Below are 13160 nucleotides of genomic sequence, written 5' to 3' on the forward strand. Positions count from 1 at the left end.
CCTTTGAAATCCTTGAAAGCTCCTAATTAGCATTTGATTTAGTATATCAATAGACTTTTATCATAAGAACCACGATGATTAGATAGTGTCTCCCACCTATTGTCTGGAGTAGTTTGTCTCAAGATTGGACTGATCTTCTTTTAACTATGAACTCTTAACATAATTGACAATGTGTATGTACATATCTTACAATTATTATCATAAATAGAGTGACACGGACTTTCATTGGAGGTCTTATATGCAGGTATGTACCTCTGAACTTTCACCCAGTTGGTACAAAGAGATCCCTGGATCCACCATGTCACAGATGCCCCTTAGCTAGTGGCTGTTTGAGAAATGAGCTTGCCTAATTTTCATGGGCCCAGTTAGGGCATATCTACACTAGGAAATGTTTTGAAATAACTCCTAAAATAACAATTTTGAAATAGTACTGTTCCTCATGACAAGCAGGAGTTATTTCAAAATAACAAGCCCGTTATTTCAAAATAGTGTAGTAGTGTGGCCACTCTACTTGTTATTTTGAAATAAGGGGAGTTATTTTGAAATAATTTCCTAGTGTAGACCAGGGCTGATGTCTAATTCAGAATGAGTTTTGTAGGCCGTATTCACCACAAAATAAATCATAAGCCTCTCATTGACTGAAATAAAAAGTACTGTCAAAATTAGTCTCCGACAAGATTTGACCTCACCCAGAATTGACCTTTGATAGAAGCAGCCAGCCTTTTTCATCTGGCCCCAAGGGTTGGCTTCTACCTGCTCCTAGGGATGTGTAGCTACATGGTTAACTGATAAGCCCGATCTTATCAATTAATCCTGTTGACTACATGCATTTCTCCCCCCACTCACCTTGCTGTCTATGTATCAGAAGCAGCAACAGGGGGGTGGGAGCTGGTGTCCAGGAGAAGCTGGCTTTAAACTAGCTCCCCACAAACACTGAATCCGCCTGCCCACCCTCACATGCACCCCCCCGCACTTCTGCCTCTGATAGAGAGGCAGCAGCCCAGAAGATGAGGGGGACAGGCAGGAGTCTATACATGCAGGGAGTTGGCTTTTTAGCTGGCTCTCTGTGCGTGCTGGCTCCGTGGACCTGCGTTCCCCCCTCCCTGCTGCCTCCTACAGGAGCTGGTGCTCCACCTCCCTCTACCCCACTGTTGCCTCTGTCCACGGGAAGGATGGGAGGCTCCCCAGGTGTGGGGCCAGAAGTGCACTGGCTGCCAGCCCCGCCCCCGGTGACTATTGAATAGTCATATAACCTCTAAAATTGGATGCGATTACACAACTATTCAGTTACATGCTATCTAACATCCCTAGTCCTTCTAGCTGCTGGGGGATAAAGTAGTTCTGGTTCCTCCAGTAGCTGACCCAAAGCAAACTCTGAAAAGTCAGACTCCCTGCCCTTCCCTTCTTACAGGACCACTTCAGAGGGTAGGCTGCACTGAGGTAGCAGATCTTTGGCAAGGGGCACAGAATGCCTGACATGCACCATCAAAAACCAACTCACAGTGCAGATGCTGTGCTAGGCATTTGCTGCATTAGGGAGGATGGCATTATGGTCAGTTCTGCTCAGGGCACTTACGTTGGGGCCCTATAAATATTAATTTTATGTGACAGCAAGATTCTGATTATAATTTATCAGTTGCATGTGTGCTGCAAATACACCTGTCAGCCTCTGAGATTACATGAAGGTTTATTTCCATATATGGTCATGAAGGTAGGCACCAAACAATCCACCTGACAGAATGGCTGACTGCCTCGTGTATTGTATTGTTTCCTGTATATTGTAAAACTAGAATGAAATGACACAAGTTAAAATGAAAGTAAAACCCAATACTTCAAATGAATCTATTTATTATAATATTACTTTGATTACTGAAAATGGAATAAAAGGTACATAAAAATTGATGAGGAAAATATTGAAAAATAAAACATTGGGTAAAAGACTGCAAACTAACTGGCCATTGAAAAGCAAGTGGGTAGAAATTCAGCTATATGACAAAAAGCAAATAGTTACAATAGATATAGCAAGGGAAGAAAATATAACACAAATATTTATTGTTTCTCATTTGTTTTAGATTGATATGTTATGTATGTAAGCCCTTATCTTTGAAAAAGTTTTGCTTAATTTAACTTGCCTCAGAAGTCCCACTGATTTAAATGGGTCTGGCCCATGGAGTGGCGGGGGTGTGTGCACAGCATAGGCCTCCCACCAGCCCTCCCCAGGCCCAGCCCAATAGCAGGAGAGGGGGCGGGTGCTGGAGAGGGGACATTGGATGTCACCTGACAGTGCTCCCTGGGCCCGGCTTGGAGGGTGAGTATGGGGAAGCCTGCTGGTGTTCCCAGGGGCTAGGGAGTACCATGGAGGCCTCCTGCCAGTGCTTCTTGGGCTTGGGGGGAGGGAAAGACCATACAGGCAAGCCCTGTCAGTACTTTCTGGACTACCCGGGGAAGGGGGAATGGAGGACAGCTTGCCATTCCCTTTCTTGTGCGGCTGCCCACAATGGGCACTCTGCAGTACTGCTGTTCCCCATGCTTGCTGCCCCCAGAGATGACTGTGTAGTATCATGTTATGGAAAACAATCAAATTCTAGGCACATCCTGTTTTTCTGCCACAACCAAACCTTGACCTTGCTGTAAATTAGGATAAGAGGAAACGGCATACCAAATTTGGTGGTCCTAGCTGTTACCATTTAGGAGGAGTGCTTGAACAAATGGACTTGCAGATACACAGATGGACTCACAGCTGCCTTTAAAATACATACATAGATTTAGGTTTTGGACTGGTCTTATGTATTGGTAATAGGGATGTTAAATTTCAATTAATCAGTTAATCGAGAAGTCGATGGATTTTGTACATCCCCGCTATCTGCGGCTCTTGTACATTTCAAAGCAAGAGGCGCAGCAGGGAACCTGTGCGAGCAGGGACTTAAGCAGTTGACTGCTGCACCTTTCCCCGGCTGTGCTTCTGCCTCCCCCACCCCTCCCACCGTAGAAATGGTGCTGGGGGGAACCAGCTCTTAAGCTGGCTCCCCCTAGCACCTGCTTCTGCTGCTCCACTCTTGGTGCATCTGATACAGAGGCAGCAAGGTGGGGGAAGGTGACTAGTTAAGTAGTGATTCAACTACCCGATAAGGCTAGGCTCATCGGGTAGTTGATTAGTTGCTTACATCCGTAATTGGTAAAGCATCTAGCACTTTTGTGAGTGCTATAAAATTGAATTCTGCCAATTCTATTTGTATTTCTATTTTTTCATATATGCTGTTTTATGGATAAAATCAATGCTTCACTTTTTCTAGAAATTATGGAAGTAAGTCTGGAGAATTATTATTTACCATTAGATACTGAGATTTTAAGTTAGAGCTTCGTAAACTGTCAGCATTGTGTATCAAAATATACAAAATAAATGTCTTAGAAACAGGTATGATTTATTGGTTTAAATATTGAATTGTAAGAGTGGATTTCACATTCCCAGAACTTCTGCTTTCCAACAGTCAAAAATACATGGACTTTGGGTGGGTGGAACAGATTTTATTTTATGGAAAAGTTTGCACCCAAATCCTTACATTAAGTACCCATATTACATGCCACTAGGATCCAGGGTCTGCCTTTTTATACCAATGACTAATTAAAGAGAATATTTTCACAGCACTCAGAAAGCTACGTGAAATACTTATGACAGAAATTCTTCATATTCTTGGAGGTAATTGTTGCTGTGAGAAACCAAAGTAATTGGATCCAAAACTGATCAATAAAATGACACTGGGGGTGATACCTGTAAATAGTAGGCTCTGATTTCAGCAAACAAATAATCGCAGTAGCTAAGGAGCCCAGGTATCCCGAATAGAGGTTTCTAAACTATGTCCTATAGAATGTTATTAGACCAGTCTTTTTCAGCCTTTAAGCTCACACACCTAACTAATAGTCACCACTTACTATAGTATAGAAAGGAAATAAAAATAAAAACTAACTCCACCTGACTAACATTACATATAAATATGGAGTTGTTCTGATTTATTAATGTAAAAGAGAACAACACCTCTGAAGTCTACAGGGTGACATAAATCATTGTAGTTGCTCATGTCCAATTTTATTGGGAGACAATTTGGAATTTACTGGTGGTATATGTAAAAATAGGGGGGAGGAGGACAGCAGAATCGAACATGTAGAATCAAATCCTCTTCTGCCCGAAGTATGTGTGTAATATAATTACTAGTTTCATGATTTAAGCTTTGGTTCATAGACCCAATAGATTATACTGATCTTTTGAATGTTTTCTATTTAATCAGAATGGATATAGAAATACCTATCCACCGGCACCTTATTGTACTGGTTTTTTTTGTATTACTAAACATAAAATATTGGATGAGTTCCTAAGCTTTTAGAGCTCTGAATTATTCTAGTAAGATGTTTCTAAAAGGAATAAAGATGATGCATTGTAACTGCTCATCAGTATGATTACTCTAGATTCATTTACAGCATCACTAAACCTCAGGGATAAATTATTTATAAAGCAAAAGAGATGTGTATGCCTTTGGTGGGGAGGTGATTATCAGCTTTCTTCTGGAGTTCTCTTGTACACCTTTCCTTATCAGTGACAGGTAGTAGCCAAAGTAATCTGCTCAGGTATCAAAGTTAGCCTACTAATTCATTTAAAATTAGCTAAACTTTTTTTCCTGTTATAGTCATTGGTGAATTTCAGTCTGCGTTTCTGAGCCACCCTCTGGTAACTCCTTTGACATAAGATAAAAGCTGATTTACGAGGCCTTACGTTATCAGGAAGATTGTATTTGCTTGAATGCTAATTTTGAAGGATTTGTCACAGTAGGAGCTGTAGGACTGAGTTGTTTTTAATAAGTAGATTTCAAAGAGTTTGTAGGGACTTTGATCTGTATTGTGTGTTACAGCTCTCCTCAGCTAGGCAGCTGCATAGTAAACTATTTCCATAAGAGTCACATTTTGTGTTACTGTTTGTAGCAGTAAAGGTAACTGTGGGTTTCTCCAATGTTAGCCAAAAGCACAAGTCTTACTTTTCTAAACAGATGTAACAGAAAAAAATCTTTAGTATGTTCAAAGTTAATAAATGTTCTAAATAAAACCATGTTTATTCTGCTTTAAGTTCTTCTTTGCAATCCAAGATCTGGGCCAGTGTAATTAAGCTACTACTCTAAATTATACATAAAATGTATGATTTTTCTTTGTGAACAAATGATTTCTGGGTTTTCTTGGCAGTTTCCTTTCCCATAATTGTCATTTGACTGACTGATTTTGCCCTCTTGCCTTCTCCCCAGTGTACAGCTGGTAAAAGCCTAATTACACTCCAAAATGTCCTATCTCTTCCATCCAACTTGAATGGCTTGCAGATGTAATCCTGAATGTTTTAATTTTCTTAAAGTTCATATTTTTAGACTTGCTTTCGAGACCTTCAAGCTCCACTTTTAACCATGAGCTTTGTACCATGAGTGATAGCCCATTATTGTGTCTTACGTATTCAAAAGAGATTTTTGATTTATGCTGCAAAAGCCAACTCTAAACAAAATCAGTTCATTTTTCCTATCCTAAGCTCTGATGGATGTTGTTTTTAACTCTAGGGTACAATTTTTAAAATAATGTTTTTGTTCTGATTTTTTTTTTTTTTTTTTTTTTTTTTTTTTTGCATTCCTCTTTTACATTACATTTTTCTGTATTAGGCTTCTGAATTTCTATTCACTCAAGGGCATTTCTGTGTCATTCTTTCTAGTTCTTACAGTATTTTTACCTGCCTTGTCTGCTATTTCATTCCCTGTTATCCTGGAATGCACTGGGATCTCAGCTAATCTAGCTGTTATTAGAAAAATAATTTCATTGATTAAATCACTACTTCATACTGAGACACCCTTTTAATCACCATAAGGCCTGACACTAAATTTAAAAAAAAAAAAAAGCGACTGTCATACATATCCCCAGATCCAGTTTAGTGCTAACCAGTGTTTCCTCTAACTTTTTCCACCCATATGCAGAATAAATTTTGTTCTCTGCATTGGGGCATGTGCATCACCAATAGAAACACATACTGCCAGCTGTGGGTACTCTGCTAATCAACTGGGCAGCATTTGCTCTCCTGGGTGGCAGCCCAACTGCTTAGCTTCCATTGGTGTTAGCATAATTGCTACTAGTTTGGCTGTCATGGTAGCAACAAATTGAATATTCTTTAGATGTACTCGTTCAAATTGTTGGAATGCAAGATGCTATACGTATTCTGCTTTTTCTTTTCTGTGCCCATTTGTATATAATAGTCAGAACTGACTCCACTTTTCATCTGTATACTGGTATACTTCGCTTTCATACTAATGTCTCAAATTTATAAAATAAATCTTAATTAATGTTTGGACATGCCACTTTTCATCCTTATAATTATTTGGTACTTTCATCATTACAATTCATTAACTTTGGCCCAGAAAGCTAGGTCTTGCAGTTTTATTGGTAGTATAATTGGCATTTCACTAGAAGCTCTATACCACGTATCAGCATGGGCAGTGCATGAAACATCACCGAGAAAGGCTAACCTCCTTCTGCCTGAGGCCCTTTCCCTTCGGTGCCCCACCCCCACTGGAGCCCAGAGGCCCCCCCCCCCCCCCCCCCACATAGCTAATGGCTCCCACTATAAACTAGCAGTGAGGAAGGGAGAGTGGCATGGCTGTACCCTTGGAGTGACAGGAGAGTGAGTGGCACAGCACCGGTTCCCCAGCCCAGAGTGCTGGGAGGGCAGGCTGCAGAGTCCCAGCTTCCCTCCAGCTTGGGCACACCCGGAGGGTGGGTGGTGCAGTCTTGGCCCCCCAATTCTGGAGCATTAGGAAAGCAGGAGGGGCAGTCCCACCCTCTGAATGCCAGGAGGGCAGGTGGTGTAGCCCTAGCCCTGGAGTGCCGGAAGGACAGGCGGCACAACCTCAGGCACTCCTGGAGGGCCAGGAAGGTGAGTGCCATGGCCCTGGCACTGGAACATAGAAAGGACAGGTGGCACAGACCCAACCCTGGAGCACCGGGAGGGCAGGCAACATGGTCCTAGCCCCACAGTCTCAGAGCACTGGCGGGGCAGATGGCACAGCCCCAGCCCAAGCCCTAGCTGGTGCCACTGCACAGAGACTAGGGAACTTAGAAAAAGAGCTTTTGGGGGGAAGAGCATGGGTGGAGCCATGCCTGGCGTTTTGGGAAGGCACTTGGCCTCCTATGCCCGCATAGATGTTTTAATAAATGCACTGCAAGCAATCCATAGTGCCTGGTCTGGTATTAAATCTGGGGAGGGGATTGAGTTTTGTTTTTGATGCTGACTCAATAGCTTGTTTTGCCGGCAAGAGTGAGTCTAAGGTCCAACACTAGGTTCTCAAAGTACAAAAACCACTACACAGGTATCTGTCAAACACAAGCAGTTTATTTCCTGACAGCTAACAGCTGTGCCCCTTAACTAAAAGGACAACATAATAGGAGAAGCGGTATGTCTTACATCCTTTTGGCTAGTTGGGGATCCCATGTCAGCTGTGGATGAAGTGGGAGACTGTCTCAGCTTCCGAGGTGCCCGTACCCAAAGCCTATCGGTGAGGTCCAAATTGCTGTGCTCAGGTGCAGCCTTAAATACAGTTTTCTTGCCTTGTTTTGCAGTTTGGAAATTTCCAGGGGTTACTCATTACGTGCTGGTGTAGGGCTTAGCTGTTAGTTATCCATCTGGTTCTGATCTGGTTCTACTTGTTCTTTGGCCTTGTTTACGTGATCAGTACATTAGGGTAAACAGGATTGTTTATGCGTTCTTGCCCTGTACCCTTATCTTATACTTGTTCTTGCTATACTGGCAACAATGCTTATCTTAAATGGCGTTATGTTCCCAAAGAGTTGCTTCTGGCTCATCAGATAAAGGGCAAGGGGGAAATGCAGGCCTCACCACCCCTAAACTTGCACATACAAAATTCTTCCGCAATTAACCCCTACAGCTTGGCAGCCATAGTCACTAACTGGTCTGATTAAGGTTATTATAATTTCAGAAATGTTATCCACCCCTCCCCCCACAATTAATACCAGCAGGACTGATAAGCAGGTTAATCATTCCTGTACATTTATGTGTACTATAGTCTATATGATCTTTTCAAAGTAATTAAGCTTCAAATTGAGTATCTCTAGGAATTTTATATCTAGTTCTCAGAAATAGATACAGTTTGCCTTCTTTTGTAACTTTCCCCTTTATAAATATCAGTTCTTTGGTTATGCAATGGAGAACTTGAAACCCCATGCATTTTGCTAGTTAGAAGTCTCTTGTAACACTTTGATTTGCTTTTCTATCACATGAATGTATCAACACAGAGAACAGTCATCTGTGAATAGAGTGACACCTATCCCAGCAATTATTTATTTTGGGAGATAATTTATATTAAATAAGAGTGGGCTGAAAAATATGGAACAGCAAAGGCAAGTATTGTTATATATACTCCACATAATTTTCCAGTCGCTGACCTGTATAGTCTTTTTACTCAAAAAGTCTATAATCCACCTGTGCTTTCTTTCCTAGTGCACATACTTTGTACAGCAAGTCTTCCTTTCATAGCATGTCAGATGCCTTTCCAAAACTTAGAAAGACAGGTAACATGAAATCTTTGTGCCTCATACATTTTTGAATTTTGGTTTCTAATTTCACAATGTGATCAGTGGTTATCTTTCTCTCCTAACACCATTCTGCATCTTATTTAAAATGTCATTGTTTTCTTAAAAAGGCAACCATTCCTTCATTCAACATTCTCTCCATAATTTAATTCAGACAGAACACAACAGATCAATAAGCATCCATTTTTCTGGATAATTTGCCTAATATTTTGTTTTGGGTGGGTTTATAGTAGGCCACAAGCTCCTTCCCAGATGAGACTAATGTTCATTTTAGTCTAGCTCACCCTGCAGGTACAGCCACATAACAAATTTGACAAGCAGGCCCACATTAACCCATTCAGGACTCCGGGTACATATACTTTCATACAGTGGCACTCCTAATATCAGGCAAAGTAGTCAGGAGACTATGAGGCCCTCCTTCCCTCATGGGACTCACTGTGCAATTTCAGCAGTGCTCATAGTCGTGGCTAGCGTGGGACTGGCTTCAGACCTGGATTTAAAATTCCAAAATGGTCACACTGAAGTGAATGGAAGTTTTGCCACTGAGCTAAGTAACACTAGGGTTTAGACTTTGATGTTCTATTTTGTCTGCAGTTCTTTAGTTAGCATTGCTATTTTCTAACAGAATTAATATGGAGATAGAAGAAATAAATAAAGGATACTTCAGTTTTAGTCATCACCATCTGTAATAATAGTAATTTGGTGCTACTGATCCAAATTGATTCTTTATAGCTCTGGCCCCAGTCCAGCAAAGCACATAGTTAACTTGAAGCCTGTAAGTAGTTCCATTAATGTCCATGGGAATGTTACCCATGAGTAAGAGACTTACTAGACTGGGGTCTACAACCAAGTTCTTGAAGCTGATATATTTGCTCCTCTCTTGTTTTGAGAAATGTGTATTCAGTTGAAAGGGTCAAAGCAGAAGAGATTTCTTTTTCTCAGAATTTTCAGAAGAATTTCACATTTTTCTTACTGTCATGTGGATGCAGGTAAATACAACTTAAGAGAGTAACTATCACGCAGATACTATGGCTCTATAAATACCTTGGATAAAACCAAATACAACTTATTGACATTAACCTAAATTGTTATGTAGATTTTGTTGTGCCCTTGCTCAATATAGACTTTGCTTCTGTGCCTATAAACTCAGAACTCATCTTTATGAAAGGATTCCACTAAAATGAAAAGTCTGGAAAATATTTCGTTCACCTGTTTTATTCCAGCGATGCTATAAATATTCTGTTGTTAAATGTGTACATACCTTCACAAAATGACATACTTTCTGGCTAACAAATATAGTTATAAAACAAGAGGAAGATTATTGATAGCAAATTATGAATAGATGACATAGAATTAAATTCTGCCCTAAATTACAATCTCACAACTCCACTGAAGTTAATTAGTCTGTATTTGTATATGTGACAGATTTAGCCCTCTGAGGTACACTAATATGTTTGATCAACACAATCTTCATGGAAAGGATTTGAGTGACTTGAAACTTCTTGATCTTGAAGTTCATATATTAAATATTAGTGGAAAAATGTTCACAGTATCCTCTTTCACATCTAGCACAGACTGTTAGCAAAAAAAAAAAAAAAAAAAAAAAGTGGTGGTGACCTAGCTAATAAGTATATCCAGATATTGATGAAAAATCTAAGGAGAGCATCAGAATGACTCTGAGAGCTGTTTGGTCTGCTTTGAGTTGAGGAAAGACTCTAGAGCAGTGGTCACGCTGGACATTTTCCTCTAAAACTTTCCAGCATTGCCAGCTGCATTGCCTCTTGACTGGTAAAAGGAATAGCAGGACATATCCGGGAAGCTAGTTTATTGTAGACAAGGCCCATGAATTCAATGTGTTTACCCTTCAGTACAGGATACTGAAGAGAATTAATGGATTTTAAGATCAGAAAGACTCTTTCCTCCATCAAATGCATAATCACAGGATCCTGGAAGGGACTTTGAGAAGACACCTAGTGCAGCCCTTTGTGCTAGAAAAAGGGCAAAGTACCTGGCAGCTGTTTGTCTAACCTGCTCTGTAAAACCTAAAAGGATAGTTATTCCACAACCTCCCTCAAAAACCTATTCTAGTGCTTAACTATCCTTACAGTTAGAAAGACTTTGCAAATAACTAATATCTTGTTGAGCTAGCTCCGATCTTTCAGAAAGAGATCCAGTTTTGATTTAGAGATTTCAGATGATAGAGAAATCTGCCACATCCCTAGGTAAGTTATTCCAATGGTTAATTATCCTTATGGTAAAAAAAAATGTACCTTTTTTTTTTCTAATGGAAAAATTAAAAGCTTTGAAAAACCCATTTGGCTATGGCCACATTTCAACTGTGTTTAAGTACAATTTCTAAATTCAGTTATAATCCCTAATTTAAAACTGAACTCTTTTCTCTGTCTAATTTAGTTGTGTACAGAAGTAGATATATCAGACTTCCATTGCATTTCCCATGTTGTCAGAGGTTTAAAATGTACTTGGAACTTTATTTCTGCAGGCTGAGACTTGCCATCAAAGCACAATATAGGCAACTCAGACTGATGATTAAAAAATTGTCTCTAATATGTCCTGTTGTGAATTGGTGCAGTCAGCCAACGGCTAATTGTTTTGCGTGTTATTCTTTTCCTCTGTGTACAGACCTCCCATAAGGTCAATATTATTATAATAAAAACGTAAAACTAAACAGAAAAGCCAAACAAAAAACCAACTCTACAAAAATACAAAACCAAAACCAACTTGAGCTTTTATCTGCATGTGCTATAAATAGATTAAGAGGTTCTCTCTTGAAAACATATATACGAAGGGAAATGCAACAGCTTCTTTGTACCTGGGTTTTTTAAAAAAGAGATCCCAAATTATGTTTAGGATTCCTGAGGTCATTTATTTAAATTTCACTAAGATCACTTCATTTCTTCCCTCTCACACTTTCAAAGTTCCCATATAACAGCAACCCTCAATTTGAGCAGCTCTCTCCTAAAACCATCAAAGTTGCTCTGAGTAGAGGCTAGGAGGAGTAACTTGAGGGCAATACAAGAAGTAACGGTGACTATCTTTGTGACTCAACATGGTGCCAGTGCAGAGCTACCACTGTCTCCAAGGCCAGCTTAAGAGAGTAACTGAGACCAAACTCCAGGCTGTCTGTCTCCCAAGTGGCAATCAAACATGCTGACACTCTATGACTGAGTCAGCCTTGTCAATTCCCTTTTTAAATAAGATTGTATTTGACAGTCTATGTTTCTGTGCTTTAAGATAATATTAATTAATATGGTTTAGAAATAAATGCACAGATTTGTGTTATATCATTCAATTCCCTCCAATAAATATTTATTATGGTGATGCATCTGTTAAACTACTGTGTCTCATAGCTTATTACCTGTATAAGCAGCAACTGTGTTTTTAGTAAGCAAATTAATTAAGATCAAGGTATTACACTTAATAGGATTGATCTACCTCACTTTGACTACTCTGTCAACATATATTGCACCATAGCTTTACAGTCAGATTTGTTTTCAATGGTACTACTCATTGAAGTAGGGTATATAGTAAGGGTGGCAAAATCTGGCCAACAAGAGCAAATATAAAAGGTAAACATAGGAAGCAGTAAGATTGTAAGTAGTTCAGAGAGGTTTAAAAATAGTCCATCTTAAAGTCATATGTTTATCAACTAACTTAAAAATATAATAATTTTCTAATTTCCAGAGTAGAGATTTGGGAATCAGGGGATTTAATTTTTTTCACTGCTCTATCACTAAAGCTATGTGATTTTTGGATAATTCACTAAACTTCTGTGGCTCCGTTTCTCCATCTGAATATTTTGGTAATAGTAATGTTGGCTTATGTAATCTATTTTGATATCCTCAGATGAAAAGTACTCTGTAAGAGCCTAATCCAGGAACCATTCAAGTCAGTGGCTTCAGTGGGACCAGGATTAGCTCTAGGTGCAGAACATTATAAATTAAAAGTCTAAAATTTACACTCATTACATTGTATTTAAATAAAACATGAAATTTATTCCATTTTCAATCTCAACATAGAATCATAGAATACTAGATTTGGAGGAGACCTTGAGAGATCATCAAGTCCAGTCCCCTGTGCTCCTGGCAGGGCAAAACACCATCTAGATCAGTATTTCTCAAAGTGGTCCGTGGACCCACTTTGTGAGAACTGCTACCGAGCCACTACGGCTCATTTACTTACCAGCTCCACAGCCATGGAGCCTCACAGCTCCCATTTGCTGTGGTTCGTCATTTGCTTCCTGCCACTCCTCTTGGCTGCAAATGGTGAACCACAACCAATGGGAGCCCCGAGGCTCCATGACTGAGGAGCTGGTAAGTTGTCAAACCAGAGCAGCCCAGCAGCAGCTTTCTCAGAGTGGATCTGTAAACCACTCTGAGAAACACCAATCTGTGTTTATCAAACCTCCTCTTAAATATCACTATGATTCCACAACCTTTCTAGGCAATTTATTCCAGCGTTTAACCACCCTGACAGGAAATTTTTCTTAATATCCAACCTAACCACCCTTGCTGCAGTTTAAG

At 39.9% G+C, this 13160-nt stretch overlaps 1 protein-coding gene across 3 annotated transcripts in view; it reads left to right on the forward strand.

Annotated features, from left to right (window-relative positions):
- PLS1 (plastin 1) overlaps positions 1 to 13160 on the forward strand; it is a 91265-nt gene that overhangs the window by 2992 nt on the left and 75113 nt on the right. The window contains exon 1 of one of the 3 annotated variants that reach the window (XM_075937660.1): positions 7546 to 7565. The exons of the other annotated variants lie outside the window; for them this stretch is intronic. The gene's annotated coding sequence lies outside the window, so the exon portion shown is untranslated. Of the gene's footprint in view, positions 1 to 7545; positions 7566 to 13160 lie in introns of those variants that run through there. 3 annotated transcript variants of the gene reach the window in all.

Source organism: Pelodiscus sinensis, chromosome 10 (genome assembly GCF_049634645.1).
Source record: "Pelodiscus sinensis isolate JC-2024 chromosome 10, ASM4963464v1, whole genome shotgun sequence".
NCBI classification, from domain to species: domain Eukaryota; kingdom Metazoa; phylum Chordata; order Testudines; family Trionychidae; genus Pelodiscus; species Pelodiscus sinensis.